General features: G+C 36.4%; 1 protein-coding gene and 1 long non-coding RNA gene across 5 annotated transcripts in view; one reads left to right on the forward strand and one right to left on the reverse strand.

The window, feature by feature from the left end:
* Positions 1-17228, reverse strand: part of LOC106072780 (uncharacterized) — a 152689-nt gene that overhangs the window by 36183 nt on the left and 99278 nt on the right. The window lies entirely within an intron of this gene.
* Positions 887-17194, forward strand: LOC129927696 (uncharacterized). Its single transcript, XR_008779334.1, has 3 exons — positions 887-969; positions 3592-3952; positions 16736-17194. It is a non-coding gene; the product is annotated as an uncharacterized LOC129927696 (long non-coding RNA).

A 17228-nucleotide genomic window follows, 5' to 3' on the forward strand; every position in this document is an offset into this window, starting at 1 on the left:
TCTCTGTCTCTCCTCTTCCCTCATACTTCTGTCTCTTTCCATATCCTAAGCATAAAGCCATAATAAACAAATATAAAAAACAGTCATAATAAACAGCCATTATAAACATATCATAACAAATGTAAAAGATTCAGCATGACATCAAGAAGAAATAATATCCAGACGATACGATTTGCTAAGACAATTAGTGTCACATTAAGTACTCAATAAACATCCCCTCCCCTCTCCCTCCCTGCTCTCACAGCAGACAATCTACGTCGATGAAACATTCTGTAGTTTATACCCCCTCCCCCCACGTACACACACCCACCCAAGCAGTATAGCCTACTGAACACCAATACTGCTAATACCATCGCGTGACAGAGCAAGCCCAATTCTTTGCCATGAACTCAAAGTTATAAAAAAAATATTTTTTGTTAGTTTTGGTTAATTCCTCATACAGCAGAATCAGAAACGATATCCCAAGAGATTGCAGGAAATTATTTCCTCACGATAGAGCAAAACCCTCACATTCACGCAAACCTTTGGTCATAACAAAACAATGAATACACAGGTCATACATCTGTAGACACACTCAGACAAACACGCAAGCGTATATTTACAATTACCATTTTCAATGCTTTGTAAGAATGGCAGAACTGCACATGTACGTCTAGAGGGGAGAAAAGACAATAAACACGCAAAGCGGTTAATGGAATCTCATTAAAAATCATAATTAAAAACGAACTAAAGCAATGATTTTCATTGTTCACCACAGTGGGGCCACATTAGGGTTTTAGATTGTTTCCAATAGCATTGTCACACAATCTTGATCAAATGTCACAAATTAAATGTCAGAAAAATATATTTCCAGCTCCACCAGGAATAAGCTTATAAATGCTACTGATATCCATCCAATCGTAGACAGTGTTACATAGAGTTCCACAGACGTATCCAAGAGTAAAGCAATACAGTCGAATCCGATTAGTGGTAACGAAACTTTTTTTCTAGACAGGACATTTTTATGTTACTGGACCAGACAGTTATTAGGACCAGTTTGATCTCGTTTTGGTGTAAAATGATTTCATAGAATCAAATGAATTCCCAAAATCGTTAGGTATATATTATTCTCCATAAACGGTTGTAGGTTTTGTTTTACATGCATCGGATGTAGCTTTGGAAGTAAGGATAATCACATCCTAATCCTGATCTCCCACAGATCAACGAGAATGGCGACTGGCACACGACTAGCCAGTCTACAGGGGATAGATGGTTGCATATAGGCTTTTTGTAATGATGAAGACAAAAATGGTGAATCTATGCTTTCTGGATTATTCAGTAAATAAAAAGTGAAGTGTTATAGTGTTATAGTGTTATAGTATATTTTTTTTATCAGTCAGTTGTATTATGTCACGTTTATTTTTTTCATGTTTCAAACAGTTGACAAACGCAACGTTACTCTAACTACGGCCCGCGGGGGATATTCGGCCCGAAACCTGGTACATTCCAACCCTTTAAAACTTCTCCAGAGTCGTAGAGTCCCAGTGGGAAAATAAAACTCGCTATTCTTTCAATTGTACCTAAGTTATTACTCGTATGCTTAAAAAAAAAGTATTTTGCAGGTAAAGACAAAAACTAAAAGTAATAATAAGTCAAAACTGAAACTAGGAGTTAAAAAAACACAACCGGAGAAAGAAATGAAACGAAAATGATACGTTCTGTTGATTGCCGTGATTTCTGATAAACTCATTAAGACTCGTCTGCTGGCGCGTTTACTTCTGAAGCGCACCGACTGATCAGGGTTGCTTCCCTTCCTCTTGTAACATACACCGTCCCCTGCCATATTTGCACGCTATTGACTAGAACAATGGTTCTGACATTGTGTCTGTTCTCCAATATCATGCCCAATGGTCAGATTTCGACATTTACTTCTATCCATTATATTATATATTATATTAGATCTATTTCTATTCGGCTTTTTATTGTTCCTGTATCTTTGCAGACGTCTCTTTAATTCCTGAAGGGCTGGTTGGACTGTGACCGTGCAGCCGGTACTGAAGCATAATTTCGGAACCACTGCAACAGTTAGACACACACACACACGCACACAGCACAAACAAAAAAAAGAAAATTTCGAACGTCTTCTAAATGCTTCTTTAGTTTTGTGTCGGTGCGCCCTTTCGGCTTAACGCGTTTCTCACATGTTGCCCCAAAACAGCGCCCGCCTTTGAAACAATTTTATAATTTCTGTATTTTCTTGCGTACGGCCGGGGGTTAATTAGGTTTGCCCCATTCCCTCCCCTCCCCTTATACAGTTTCGCCGCTGCGAGCACCTAGTACTTAAATAATCTTTTCTTTTTTTTTCCCTTCGATGTAACCGCCTGTGCTTGGCTTGCAGTCCTCACCAGAACCAAAACTCAATGGTAATTTATCTGTTCATTTCACCCGCCCCCCTACTCTTTTTTTTTTTTACCCTTTACCCAACTTAGTAAAATAACATACAGCCATTTCTCTACTAATGCGTTGTTAATTTCTGGGTTGTTAAGTAAAACTGGGTTGGTTATTATTGGATTTCTAGTTGAGAAAATGAGGAAATGAAAAAAAGAGAATTAAAAAAATATATTCTCCAAAAAAATGTAACTACAGTTTTATTACGTACTTTACATTTATCTCTCTGGCAACACTTTCTCTTTACACAAATACACATTCTCTCTGTATGTCTCTCTATATCTCTCTGGCAACACTTTCTCTTTACACAAATACACATTCTCTCTGTATGTCTCTCTATATCTCTCTGGCAACACTTTCTCTTTACACAAATACACATTCTCTCTGTATGTCTCTCTATATCTCTCTGGCAACACTTTCTCTTTACACAAATACACATTCTCTCTGTATGTCTCTCTATATCTCTCTGGCAACACTTTCTCTTTACACAAATACACATTCTCTCTGTATGTCTCTCTATATCTCTCTGGCAACACTTTCTCTTTACACAAATACACATTCTCTCTGTATGTCTCTCTATATCTCTCTGGCAACACTTTCTCTTTACACAAATACACATTCTCTCTGTATGTCTCTCTATATCTCTCTGTATGTCTTATCTTTTTTTTCTCTCCTTCTGATTGTCTCTCATAGCTAATCTCTCCCTCTCTCTCTCTCTCTCTCTCTCTCTCTCACATGGCTAGGCTGTTAGATTTTGTTCTCTCTCTTACCTTTCTGTCTCTCCTATGACTAGTCTGTCAGGCTGCACTTTCTCCTTCTTTTCTCTCTCTATCTCTATATATCTATCGTCTATTTTACTGTATTTCTCTCTCACTAAATATATGTCTATCTTTGTCTATCTTATTGCTATTCTTCTCCTATCTCACTCACCCATACATGTGTATACATACTCTTTATCCTTATCTTTCCCCTCCACCACTTAAAATGTATGGCAAGAAACGGGCTCAGATCTTTGTACTATTATTATTTTCATAAATATAGGATTGACAGTTCAAATTATTCCATCCTTGTTATAAGATGTAGGCTTGTTTTCTGAGCAAGAAGCCTGTTATTATTATTAATTGTTTTGTTGTTGTTTTAAGTGTGTAATGTTTTGGTTATCAGATGGTAATGTTTTCCCCGCTTGAAGCCTGCCAACTCAGAACATCTGTAAAACACATGAATTGGATATATTCTTTGATTGGACATGGAAGGTTTCAGCAAAGCTGGCTGGAGAACTGGAAAATAAACATATTTGGCGTACAGCAACAAAATGCTGTTGACGTGTTGCACTGACGTAATTCAATTAAAAACTGGAGCAAACGAACAGACGCACACACATACAACATGTTTGCAGGTTAGAGAGCTGGTCGTTTGTTGGACCTGTTTAGTGAGTCCAAGTTGTCTGATGACTCGAGACAGCTGTTCATTATGGAAACTGGTCGCTTACGATCAGCATCATTAAGTCGCTCGTTTAATACTCACGGTGAAGTGTGTACATGATACATGTGCAATGTAGACGTGTCTCTAGTTTGCTGCTCTTTTTTTTTTATTCCGCGTCTGTTTTACATGTATATATGATATCTATCTATCTATCTATCTATCTATCTATCTATCTATCTATCTATCTATCTATCTATCTATCTATACTCTACTCTACTCTTAAAAAGAAAAAAAAATGAAAAGATGTATACATGAATTAACTATAGTGAAATATATAGTCACGCAAACTAAACAAATATAATAATGAAATACAATACAAGGAAGTCTGAGTGAATCTGTTACACGAGCATACCATTGTTTTACTCTTTTGTTATGCCTTATTCACTATTGTAAAAATAAATTCGTGTTCTAAAATTTAATAAAAATGAAATAAAAATTTGAAATATCAATATTCTTTTCTTAAAATTCTCTTTCTAAGAGACACATGACTTAGCTATGTGGTAAGTTACAAAATAAATGAAGTCATATATGTGAAATGATATCACCCATGTTATATTGGTTACCATGTTTATATATGTTTTTGTTCTATAAGTTATTGTACATTTGTATGTGATGTAACTATCGTGGCCGATTATTAGAGTGTTTCGGCTGCACAGAATAAGAATGTGTAAAATGGCTATGTGATTTAAATATGGGCAAACTTTTGTGTACTTACAAGTAATGTCAAATCAAGTTCTAGCACAAAGTACTTTTTTTATTCGGTTGGTAGCATTGATCTTTCAATACAGTGTCCTGAATTTCTTTGGAGTTTGTTTTTTTTCTTCAAAAATCAGTCTTATAATTGTTTCGCCTTTTTTGTTGTTTATATTCCTTTCTATAACCCCTTACAATTCTCTATCATGCTTTCTCTTTATATTTCTTTCTATAGCCCCTTCACAATTCTCTATCATGCTTTCTCTTTATATTTCTTTCTATAGCCCCTTCACAATTCTCTATCATGCTTTCTCTTTATATTTCTTTCTATAACCCCTTACAATTCTCTATCATGCTTTCTCTTTATATTTCTTTCTATAGCCCCTTCACAATTCTCTATCATGCTTTCTCTTTATATTTCTTTCTATAGCCCCTTCACAATTCTCTATCATGCTTTCTCTTTATATTTCTTTCTATAGCCCCTTCACAATTCTCTATCATGCTTTCTCTTTATATTTCTTTCTATAGCCCCTTACAATTCTCTATCATGCTTTCTCTTTATATTTCTTTCTATAGCCCCTTCACAATTCTCTATCATGCTTTCTCTTTATATTTCTTTCTATAGCCCCTTCACAATTCTCTATCATGCTTTCTCTTTATATTTCTTTCTATAGCCCCTTCACAATTCTCTATCATGCTTTCTCTTTATATTTCTTTCTATAGCCCCTTCACAATTCTCTATCATGCTTTCTCTTTATATTTCTTTCTATAGCCCCTTCACAATTCTCTATCATGCTTTCTCTTTATATTTCTTTCTATAGCCCCTTCACAATTCTCTATCATGCTTTCTCTTTATATTTCTTTCTATAGCCCCTTCACAATTCTCTATCATGCTTTCTCTTTATATTCCTTTCTATAGCCCCTTCACAATTCTCTATCATGCTTTCTCTTCTTTATATTCCTTTCTATAGCCCCTTCACAATTCTCTATCATGCTTTCTCTTCTTTATATTCCTTTCTATAGCCCCTTACAATTCTCTATCATGCTTTCTCTTCTTTATATTTCTTTCTATAGCCCCTTCACAATTCTCTATCATGCTTTCTCTTCTTTATATTTCTTTCTATAGCCCCTTCACAATTCTCTATCATGCTTTCTCTTTATATTTCTTTCTATAGCCCCTTCACAATTCTCTATCATGCTTTCTCTTTATATTTCTTTCTATAGCCCCTTCACAATTCTCTATCATGCTTTCTCTTTATATTTCTTTCTATAGCCCCTTCACAATTCTCTATCATGCTTTCTCTTTATATTTCTTTCTATAGCCCCTTCACAATTCTCTATCATGCTTTCTCTTTATATTTCTTTCTATAGCCCCTTCACAATTCTCTATCATGCTTTCTCTTTATATTCCTTTCTATAGCCCCTTCACAATTCTCTATCATGCTTTCTCTTCTTTATATTCCTTTCTATAGCCCCTTCACAATTCTCTATCATGCTTTCTCTTCTTTATATTCCTTTCTATAGCCCCTTACAATTCTCTATCATGCTTTCTCTTCTTTATATTTCTTTCTATAGCCCCTTCACAATTCTCTATCATGCTTTCTCTTCTTTATATTTCTTTCTATAGCCCCTTCACAATTCTCTATCATGCTTTCTCTTTATATTTCTTTCTATAGCCCCTTCACAATTCTCTATCATGCTTTCTCTTTATATTCCTTTCTATAGCCCCTTCACAATTCTCTATCATGCTTTCTCTTCTTTATATTCCTTTCTATAGCCCCTTACAATTCTCTATCATGCTTTCTCTTCTTTATATTCCTTTCTATAGCCCCTTACAATTCTCTATCATGCTTTCTCTTTATATTCCTTTCTATAGCCCCTTACAATTCTCTATCATGCTTTCTCTTCTTTATATTCCTTTCTATAGCCCCTTACAATTCTCTATCATGCTTTCTCTTCTTTATATTCCTTTCTATAGCCCCTTACAATTCTCTATCATGCTTTCTCTTTATTTTCCTTTCTATAGCCCCTTACAATTCTCTATCATGCTTTCTCTTCTTTATATTCCTTTCTATAGCCCCTTACAATTCTCTATCATGCTTTCTCTTCTTTATATTCCTTTCTATAGCCCCTTACAATTCTCTATCATGCTTTCTCTTTATATTCCTTTCTATAGCCCCTTACAATTCTCTAACATGCTTTCTCTTCTTTATATTCCTTTCTATAGCCCCTTACAATTCTCTATCATGCTTTCTCTTTATATTCCTTTCTATAGCCCCTTACAATTCTCTATCATGCTTTCTCTTCTTTATATTCCTTTCTATAGCCCCTTACAATTCTCTATCATGCTTTCTCTTCTTTATATTCCTTTCTATAGCCCCTTACAATTCTCTATCATGCTTTCTCTTCTTTATATTCCTTTCTATAGCCCCTTACAATTCTCTATCATGCTTTCTCTTCTTTATATTCCTTTCTATAGCCCCTTACAATTCTCTATCATGCTTTCTCTTCTTTATATTCCTTTCTATAGCCCCTTACAATTCTCTATCATGCTTTCTCTTTATATTCCTTTCTATAGCCCCTTCACAATTCTCTATCATGCTTTCTCTTCTTTATATTCCTTTCTATAGCCCCTTACAATTCTCTATCATGCTTTCTCTTCTTTATATTCCTTTCTATAGCCCCTTACAATTCTCTATCATGCTTTCTCTTCTTTATATTCCTTTCTATAGCCCCTTACAATTCTCTATCATGCTTTCTCTTCTTTATATTCCTTTCTATAGCCCCTTACAATTCTCTATCATGCTTTCTCTTTATATTCCTTTCTATAGCCCCTTCACAATTCTCTATCATGCTTTCTCTTCTTTATATTCCTTTCTATAGCCCCTTACAATTCTCTATCATGCTTTCTCTTTATATTTCTTCATTGTATTTATTGCCTTAATTACTGAAAACCAGAACTTGTAAACAAAAGACTAACAAGAAGAAATTACAAACATACATTGACACAAGATGATCGCTTAAGCGAACCCCTAGACTGTCCATTATATCCACTGACCTATACTTACAAATAAAACCTACCAGGTCTACGAGAACGCCCCTCCCCCCCCCCGCCCTCCTTCGACCATCTCTTCAACTCTGCTTCTAGCTGCAATGCCATATTCCAGATTTTCCTGGATCCGCTTCAACTCCTTCCAGCCTTTGAAGTCATTGCTTGCGGCAGCTATCAGACCCAGCGGTCGTCAAGTGCAGAGATGTGCGAGTCTGTGCGCGATCGTGTGATGTCTTCGCCTACAATAATATTATTTATTGCAAACTATTATTATTATTGCTTTGCCTATGATATCTGCACTCAGCGGCGTAGTCATTTTCTCAAAACCCTTGCACCGACTCGGTGAAGACAGAGAAGAGCGCCGAAAAAGAAAGTCGCACCAGGAGAAAAAAATGGGGGAGATGATGACGGCTGTTGGGGTGTAAACTTTTCTTTATTTAGTATTAGACGCAGTTGAATTGGTCACATGTTGTTAAGTAAGGGCGGTGAACAGTTTCTGGTATAGGTCAGTATAGGACATAATGAAAGAGTAATAAGCCCCAACCTATCCACCTCCTCTGGGATATATTAACTTTGAAACATTTTTTCAACGATTGTGGCATGAACTTATTTTTTTGTAATCAAGTTTGCAAGTTATGACATTTGTTTGCCTTACAAGACCTTATAGTGTTGAGGAGATCTAAAGGACCTTATAGTGTTGAGGAGATCTACAGGACCTTATAGTGTTGAGGAGATCTACAGGACCTTATAGTGTTGAGGAGATCTACAGGACCTTATGGTGTTGAGGAGATCTACAGGACCTTATGGTGTTGAGGAGATCTACAAGACCTTATAGTGTTGAGGAGATCTACAGGACCTTATGGTGTTGAGGAGATCTACAAGACCTTATAGTGTTGAGGAGATCTACAGGACCTTATAGTGTTGAGGAGATCTACAGGACCTTATAGTGTTGAGGAGATCTACAGGACCTTATAGTGTTGAGGAGATCTACAGGACCTTATAGGGTTGAGGAGATCTACAGGACCTTATGGTGTTGAGGAGATCTACAGGACCTTATAGTGTTGAGGAGATCTACAAGACCTTATAGTGTTGAGGAGATCTACAGGACCTTATAGTGTTGAGGAGATCTACAGGACCTTATAGTGTTGAGGAGATCTACAGGACCTTATAGTGTTGAGGAGATCTACAAGACCTTATAGTGTTGAGGAGATCTACAAGACCTTATAGTGTTGAGGAGATCTACAGGACCTTATGGTGTTGAGGAGATCTACAGGACCTTATGGTGTTGAGGAGATCTACAGGACCTTATAGTGTTGAGGAGATCTACAAGACCTTATAGTGTTGAGGAGATCTACAAGACCTTATAGTGTTGAGGAGATCTACAGGACCTTATAGTGTTGAGGAGATCTACAGGACCTTATGGTGTTGAGGAGATCTACAGGACCTTATGGTGTTGAGGAGATCTACAGGACCTTATAGTGTTGAGGAGATCTACAGGACCTTATAGTGTTGAGGAGATCTACATGACCTTATGGTGTTGAGGAGATCTACAGGACCTTATAGTGTTGAGGAGATCTACAGGACCTTATAGAGTTGAGGAGATCTACAAGACCTTATAGTGTTGAGGAGATCTACAGGACCTTATAGTGTTGAGGAGATCTACAGGACCTTATGGTGTTGAGGAGATCTACAGGACCTTATGGTGTTGAGGAGATCTACAGGACCTTATGTTGTTGAGGAGATCTACAGGACCTTATAGTGTTGAGGAGATCTACAAGACCTTATAGTGTTGAGGAGATCTACAGGACCTTATGGTGTTGAGGAGATCTACAAGACCTTATAGTGTTGAGGAGATCTACAGGACCTTATAGTGTTGAGGAGATCTACAGGACCTTATAGTGTTGAGGAGATCTACAAGACCTTATAGTGTTGAGGAGATCTACAGGACCTTATGGTGTTGAGGAGATCTACAGGACCTTATAGTGTTGAGGAGATCTACAAGACCTTATAGTGTTGAGGAGATCTACAGGACCTTATAGTGTTGAGGAGATCTACAGGACATCGTAGTGCTGAAAAGATCTACACCACCTTATGGTGTTGAAGAGATCTACAGGACATCATAGTGGTGAAGAGATCTACATGACCTTATAGTATTGAAGACATCACAGGACCTTTTAGTGTTGAAGAGATCTACAGGACCTTATAGTGTTGAAGACATCACAGGACCTTTTAGTGTTGAAGAGATCTACAGGACCTCGTTGTGCTGAAGAAAACTAAAGGACATGAAGTGCAGAGAGATCTACAGGACCTCGCAGTGCTGAAAAGATCATAGGACCTGCAGTGCAGAAGAGATCTATAGGACCTAGCAGTGCTTAAAAGATTTACATTTAATCTTAGCATCTATTCAGTTTTACGACTGAAGGAGGCCAATGATGATAATGATTGCAAGCAATATAAAGGCGATGGTACATTTGGATTTCAATATCGCGCTTAGTTTTTGATAAAACACGACAGACAGACAGGAAGACACACACAAAAATCAGAGACGACGCGTAAAAGAAGTTATAGAAATATTACATAAACATCTTCCCTGTAGTTTGTTTCAAACTGATTATCTAAACCCTCCCTAAATTAAACATCTCTTTGAAGTCTTTGTTTTCACTTTCAACGTACTAGTCTACTAAGACATTCTCATGGCTGCAGCGTTAGACTTTGTCTCAGTCAGAAATTGAGTTTGTGTCAATAAAATCTTGAATTATCATTTCTGATTAAATTAAAGTAACCGTTTTTTATTATCTCTTTCATTTTTGTTCAAATGTTTGTGCGTGTGTGTGTGCGAGGGGAAAAATGTTTCTGTAGTTTGATTACTTTCAATAATTTCACGTTGGTCGCAGGAGGAGTGGGGTTTCAGGGTGCCACGGAGTGAGAAGGGAGGAGGGGGGATTCAGATGGCGCATTCAGAAAGCACGAGAAAGCCGATAATGAGCCCAAGAATTATGATGATTTGTTGAAATAAACTTTTCGTTTCAAGTCAAGCGATAAGTAGCGGCTGGTTGGCGTCAACATTAAAGTCAGTCAGGCGAGAAATGATTTTTTTTTTCTCTATTGAAGTTGTGCAGATTAAAAACAAAAACAAAAAACAAAACAAATACAAACAACACTTCGAGTCCAAACGACGTTTTGACGTTAGTACGTGCAATGAACAAATAGTGACAGAACATTGAGATAAACAGTAGTACTAAACCAGGATTAGTACAGGATTAGCACATGATTAGTACATGATTAGTACATGACTAATTCCTGGACATGACCTTGGAGTGGTCAGTCTTTGAACTTTTTATTTTCTTCTTTGTCTCTTTTTACATCACATTTCATCAGTTGATTTTAAGTTGAGCTTGTGACTTAAAGATTGATTCATTCATCTCTTTTATTTTTTAATTTATATCTGAGCCAGAGTTTAGCTAGCTGCTTTTATAGCAGGCCGACAGATTTGTATTCAGTTGAACATAGAGTGAAAAGACGTGAGAGGCTAAAATCAAAGTCAGTTTAAGGATGAAATAAAACTGTCATTTGCTGATCATTTCATGATTTATTGTTTCTTTGAACTGTATTGGAAATCAATAATGACAAGTAGGGGCATTAATGATACTCTTAGTTTGTTGGACTAGATACATTTTAATAAAAAAAAAGAGATTCATTTCAAGATATTGATTTTGATTTTAATTAACTATTTCTACAAAAATAAATTATATATCTATATATATTGTGAGGAGAGGGGTAAACTGTAAAAAGGTCTTATTGTCTTCCTCAGGAAGTTTTTAGGCAAATTTTAAAAGAATGAAAATATAGCAATGGTTTTTTGACGTTTGTGTATCTCCAGGTCATGAAATACATACCATGTCTACAAATACGTAAATAAGCTACTGAACACGAAGAAATATGAACTCTTTTGGGGGCGGGGGGGGGGGAAACTGAAAAGTGTCACACACACAAAAAGATACAAAAGAAATCTGACTTAATGTGACTGACTTTTTGGTCATGTTTATGAACCAAGGCCTTAGGCAACATAAAAGTAATCGGTGGGCCGCATATCAACCACTATTCAATATTTAAAGAGGCAAGATGATTCAAAATGATGTTTCATGATAAAGCAAAGTCTCAATAATGTCAGCCTACTTGGTGCAATAAATTTCAGAGCCGCTCATCAGTCGAAGAGAAGAATGAAGAGAAAACATATTTTATTGTGGTAGATTTGAACAGTTAAAGACTACGTCTGCTGCAGACAACAATAAAAAGTGTTGAGAAGAAAAGAGGCCACGATTACCAGTTGAAATCAATAGGACCAATAAAATAAACATGGGGCCCTTTTTCTACAGTCCATGTAAGTAATTAAAACAAGCCAACGCCTGCCACTCACTGGCCTGGAGACATCTGCTGCGAGACAGATTGACAATTACAAAAGAATTGACGTTAGTCTTTGTAAGACTCGAGGATTCTCATAAAGTCAGATTTTTACTTTACAGAGCAAGGATTCTCACCTAGCCACATTTGTACAACATGTTGTGTTTTAAGAAAGATTCTCATATAGTTAGAACTGTATTTTACATTATATAAAGACCAAATTCTTGAATTTAGAATTAGCATTGAGAATGGAATGTAAAATAAATTAGTAAAAAATATTGAAAAAAATAGTTTTCAGAATACTGCCAGTAATCTCAAAAAGTAATTGTATTTGTAAATTGGAATACAAAGTTATGTAAACTATTAAATACCATGTTAACAAACAATATAAAAAACATAATAAAAACTATTTTAAAATCGCTTGTAGAGGCCCTCAGATCTTACGTAGGTCGCAACTAGGATTGAGTTGTCATGTGAAACACTGCACCCATCCTTAATTTTCGAAATCGAAGGCATTGCCGTTATTATCTTAAGTTTTTAAAAAATCCTATAAATATTTTTTGACTAGCATTATTTGTATCTGATTTTCAAGGAGAGGGGGGTGGGGTAGGTGGGAAGTCAAAGATTTCTGAAACAACTTGATAACATCAGTTCTCTCAATAAATATAAAAAAAAAAATAGAATGGGTTAATGTCCAGGTTCTCTGCTGTTCTGAACAAGAAAGTCTACTCTATGCAAATAGTTAATGTAAAAAAAAAAGGGGGGGGGGCAAGTGTAAATGTCATTGAGAACCTCCAGTGTTCAAACATCAAATGTCTGAAGGAAGGAATGAGCGGGAGGTGGGGGGGGCAACAATAAATAAAACTTTGACATATCTCTGTGTAGAGACCAAATCTACATCGAGTTGGCTTTAAGGGATCGATGGTCTAGACTTACTGTTATAATTACAGTATTGAATTCGTTTTTTAGCGGCCCCCGAAAGGGGAAAAGACGCTATTAGTTTTGTGCGAAATGTCTGTCCGTCTGTCCGTCTGTCCCGTTTAGATCTCGTAAACTAGAAAAGATATTGAAAATCCGACATCACAATATTTTAGACCATTCAAAGTTCTGATGCAACGGCTACTTTTTTTTTTCTGAAAGCGAAAAATCTAATTTTTAAAATCAGTTATGCAAGCAGTTTTTTTAAGAGAAAAAGCTAATTAGTATGCATTACTAGTTAGACCTAATGTAACACGAATAGTAATCTTGTAAACTTCATTTTTCTGACCTTTAACTATATTGCAACAATGTATTTTATTTTTAATTTTTTTTTAAATTAGAGATTGAGCCTTTTCAAAACAATTAGATCAATTAGAAAACATCAGTTAGGCCAGAGGAGGTGCGGTGGCTGAGCGGTAAAGCGCTTGGCTTCCGAACCGGGGGTCCCGGGTTCGAATCCTGGTGAAGACTAGGATTTTCAACTTTGGAATCTTTGGGCGCCTCTGAGTCCACTCAGCTCTAATGGGTACCTGACATTAGTTGGGTTGGTCGTTGTGCTGGCTACATGACACCCTCGTTAACCGTAGGCCACAAAAACAGATGAACTTTACATCATCTGCCCTATAGACCACAAGGTCTGAAAGGGGGAACTTAGGCCAGGTTCACATCTAACTTTACATTCACTTTCACCTATCTTTTGATCTGCGGGACCGTTGGAGCACTAAAGAAGATCTGTTAACCTTCTTTCTCCATTCTTATCTCTCATTTGTCTTTGATATAATTTCATTCGGATGTTCTTTCTGAAAATATTGAAGCCTGCCTGGGTGGACCACTTCGGGGGCCGATTTTAAGTTAGTGTTTCCACACAAACTGTCTTTTGTAACCTTGTTTTTTTTTTTTGTTGTTTTTTTCGACCATACTGAGACACATGTTTACACCTTGGAGCAATAGAGGGCCGATGTAAGCACCAGCATAGAATAGAAAATTAATTGATTCATTTTTTGTTAGGTTAAGAAAATAATTGTGTAAGATTCAACTTGAATAACGTGTACAAAACGTGGCACAGACAGACAGACAGTGAGACAAAGAGAGTTGTTATAGGCTTTGTAAAAAAGAAAAACACAAACATTCTATCTTTCACTTCGCAAACAAATTGTTTCTTAAATATATTAAATATTAATAAATATTAAATTAAAAAAAAACAACTAAACTCTAATTAAATTTGTACGATTGTTGAGCGAGCATAAAATGTTATTTAATGAATTTATATATTTACAATTTACAGAGTATAGAAGGTCAAGTGACTAACACACATACACTTGTACAAATAATTTCCTTAGGCTTATTTAAAATTATTATGCACAACATTAATATCATTATTAAAAAGGAACCTAACAGAAGCAACTTAGCCCCTCCCTACCCACTTGATCGGTTTCCCGACCTACTTCTTTCTTAAGAAGGTGTAAATTCCCTCCTCCCCCCTCTCCCACAATGCACTTAAGATGTGCACTCTTCTAGCACCTCATAGAGATGTCAGGGACAAAACACGGAGAAAAGTTGGCAAGCTTTGAAATCAAAACCTAGTTCTCCCTCTAGTCCACACTTGTATCTGCAACATTCTGTGTACAATAACCCACAAAACCTTTGTATAGGCTACAGTTTGGGGTCACCGTTCAGTGTAATGAACTTACAGACGATTAAATACAGACAAGGGAAATAAATATTGGAGTGTTGAGAGTGTTACACATAATCTCTACTTGCAAAGACTTTTTGTAATCGAAAAGCGCATTCTAATTGTCTCGGATGAAAGTGTGGGTATTAATGTAAAATCTAAATTTTACTTGAATTGGTCAGTTGGGAGAATAACAGAAAGTCAGTAAGATGGTAGAAAAAGGCAGTTCGGAGAGCGTGGTCTTATAATAGGAAGCAAGGCTGTTTGTGATCAAGTCTGAATTCTGTTTTTGTGTGATTTAAATAGATATAGTCTAGTTACACCTCCGATATGTGTATGTAATAAACAAGGAGCTAGATGAAGTGTAGATTGATGTTACCTCCTGGGAGGACATAGCTCTAGACAGCACCAAGAGAGATGGGGACACAGAAGGGTACGGGCAGTGCACAGGTAACAACCTCAACTCTGCCAAAAATTCGAATCAAACAAAAAAATATCTTGTTCCTCTACCAACAAATCTAATGACGCCTTTGCCTTGTTCTTGATTTGCCTATAGGCAACATAAGTTATAGTTTAGGGCCCCCAAATTTGTTTTGAGGAAAAGCTGAAGGAATTAATTGCCTTAATTAGAATATAAGGGGCCCAATATCTCAAATAGCTTTAAGCCTTCACATTTCTTTGCCTTTTATTGTCTATGGGCGCGGGTTTCTTTCCGGTAACAGAATACTGCACGAGATAAATAAGGGTCGTTCTACAACTGGAGTCCAACAATAATAGTTTAGCATGACCCGGGGGATATTGGTCAGACTATTTAATTTATATTTTAATGCAGAATGATAGTAACCCTTTTTTTTTCTTATTAGCATCGCTCTGCCGTCTAGATACATTTCTGGCATATCTCTATTTGATTAATAAAAGGCAAAATATTAAATTCAAACTAGCTTTACTTTATTTGTATGTATTTTCGTTCAGCTCAAGATGATCAAACCTTCATCACATTGAATATAGTGAGATTAATCTATTAGTCAATAAAAATATATATGATAGCACATTCTAAATCAAGCCGTTAATGTAAAATCTAAAAAAGGTGTAGCTCTCTAAGTTTAATTATTTAGGAAAACATGTATTTCTGAATTAACAATTTTAAAAATTAAGAAATTTTGCTAACTCGTAAAAAGGAATGCAATGAATTTTGTTTAACAGATTAATACAAATGTGCGAATGGATGTGAGGCAGAGGGCAGGAAGTGTACGTTTTTAGCACTTACCTAATTCATTTTTTAATGATCAATTTTAATTTTTATTGTCTGTGTGTCTGTCCGAATTATATAAAGTTATTTCACCATAGAGCCAATTAAGTCATTGGATTAATATGTATTGCCTTGTGCAGTCTTAATGTTTCTTCTATGTTTCTAGAACAGAGTATATAGTTGTAGGTTGTACTGATGGGTCTATACATCAGGTTAATGTAACTGTCCACACACAAAAAAAAAAATCGTAAAGAGGGATTCATTTATAATAAATGTATACATCAAGCCAAATGAATAAAAAAAAAACGAAAGGAGTATGGTATGATGAACGGAGCCGGAGTGAGAGAGGAGACTCGGGAGAGGGAGAGAGGAACAAAGAGAAGAAGAAAAAATTAACAAGGAAAAAAAAGAAAATAAATTTTATACCTCGGACAGGTAACCCCCCCCCCACCACCCGCCCTCCCCCTAACGTACAATAACTCCCTTCGCCATTGACAGCCCAAACCGGCACCTAACAAACAGCAGCTGTCTATGATAGGTGTATGTTTAATGAAGCCCTATGCATGAGTTAAGTCCGGCCTTGTCGTCCCGCCCCCCCCCCCCTTTTTCCCCCAAACCTTCCTTTTCGCACGTAAACTTTCCTTTAACTAATACAAACTTTAAACAAGGGAAAAAAAAATGGCTAAATATATCTTTCATAGAAGACCTTGTAGATTTTATATTTTGAAACGGAAGCTCCGGTGCATGTTATAGGTTGTTGTTTTTTTTTTCTTTCTTACAGGAAAGAGGCAAGGGTCGGCAACTCTTAAAAATGCCAGATGTCGCTTGTGCAAGGCGGTCGCGTTGAGAGACACATAAATTTGTTTAGAAAAGAAACATGAACAAAAGCATCTAGTGGCAATGAAGACATGAAGTTAGAGATGACACGAACTCAAGTCTGGAAGTATTACAAACACGCACCAGCGCAAGCACACGTCTTTCTAATGTAACTAGATTTCAGAATTTTTTGTAGAAAGTAGTTTAAATGTTTGTGTTATTCAATAAAGCACTGCACAGTCTATTCACTGTCTCAGACCCTCTCTATGTTTTTTCTGTAGATATATATGTAGATAGATAGGTAGACAGACAGACCGAAGGACGGACTTCAGATAGACAGACAGAAAGACAGACTGATAGATAGACTGTAGACAGATAGATAGATGTGTCTCTCTCATTGGCATTGTTCCTTTCTGCTCATTCTACCCACATCTTGTTAGTTTCAGTGCCATTTTCTC

This window comes from Biomphalaria glabrata, chromosome 8 (assembly GCF_947242115.1).
Source record: "Biomphalaria glabrata chromosome 8, xgBioGlab47.1, whole genome shotgun sequence".
NCBI classification, from domain to species: Eukaryota; Metazoa; Mollusca; class Gastropoda; family Planorbidae; genus Biomphalaria; species Biomphalaria glabrata.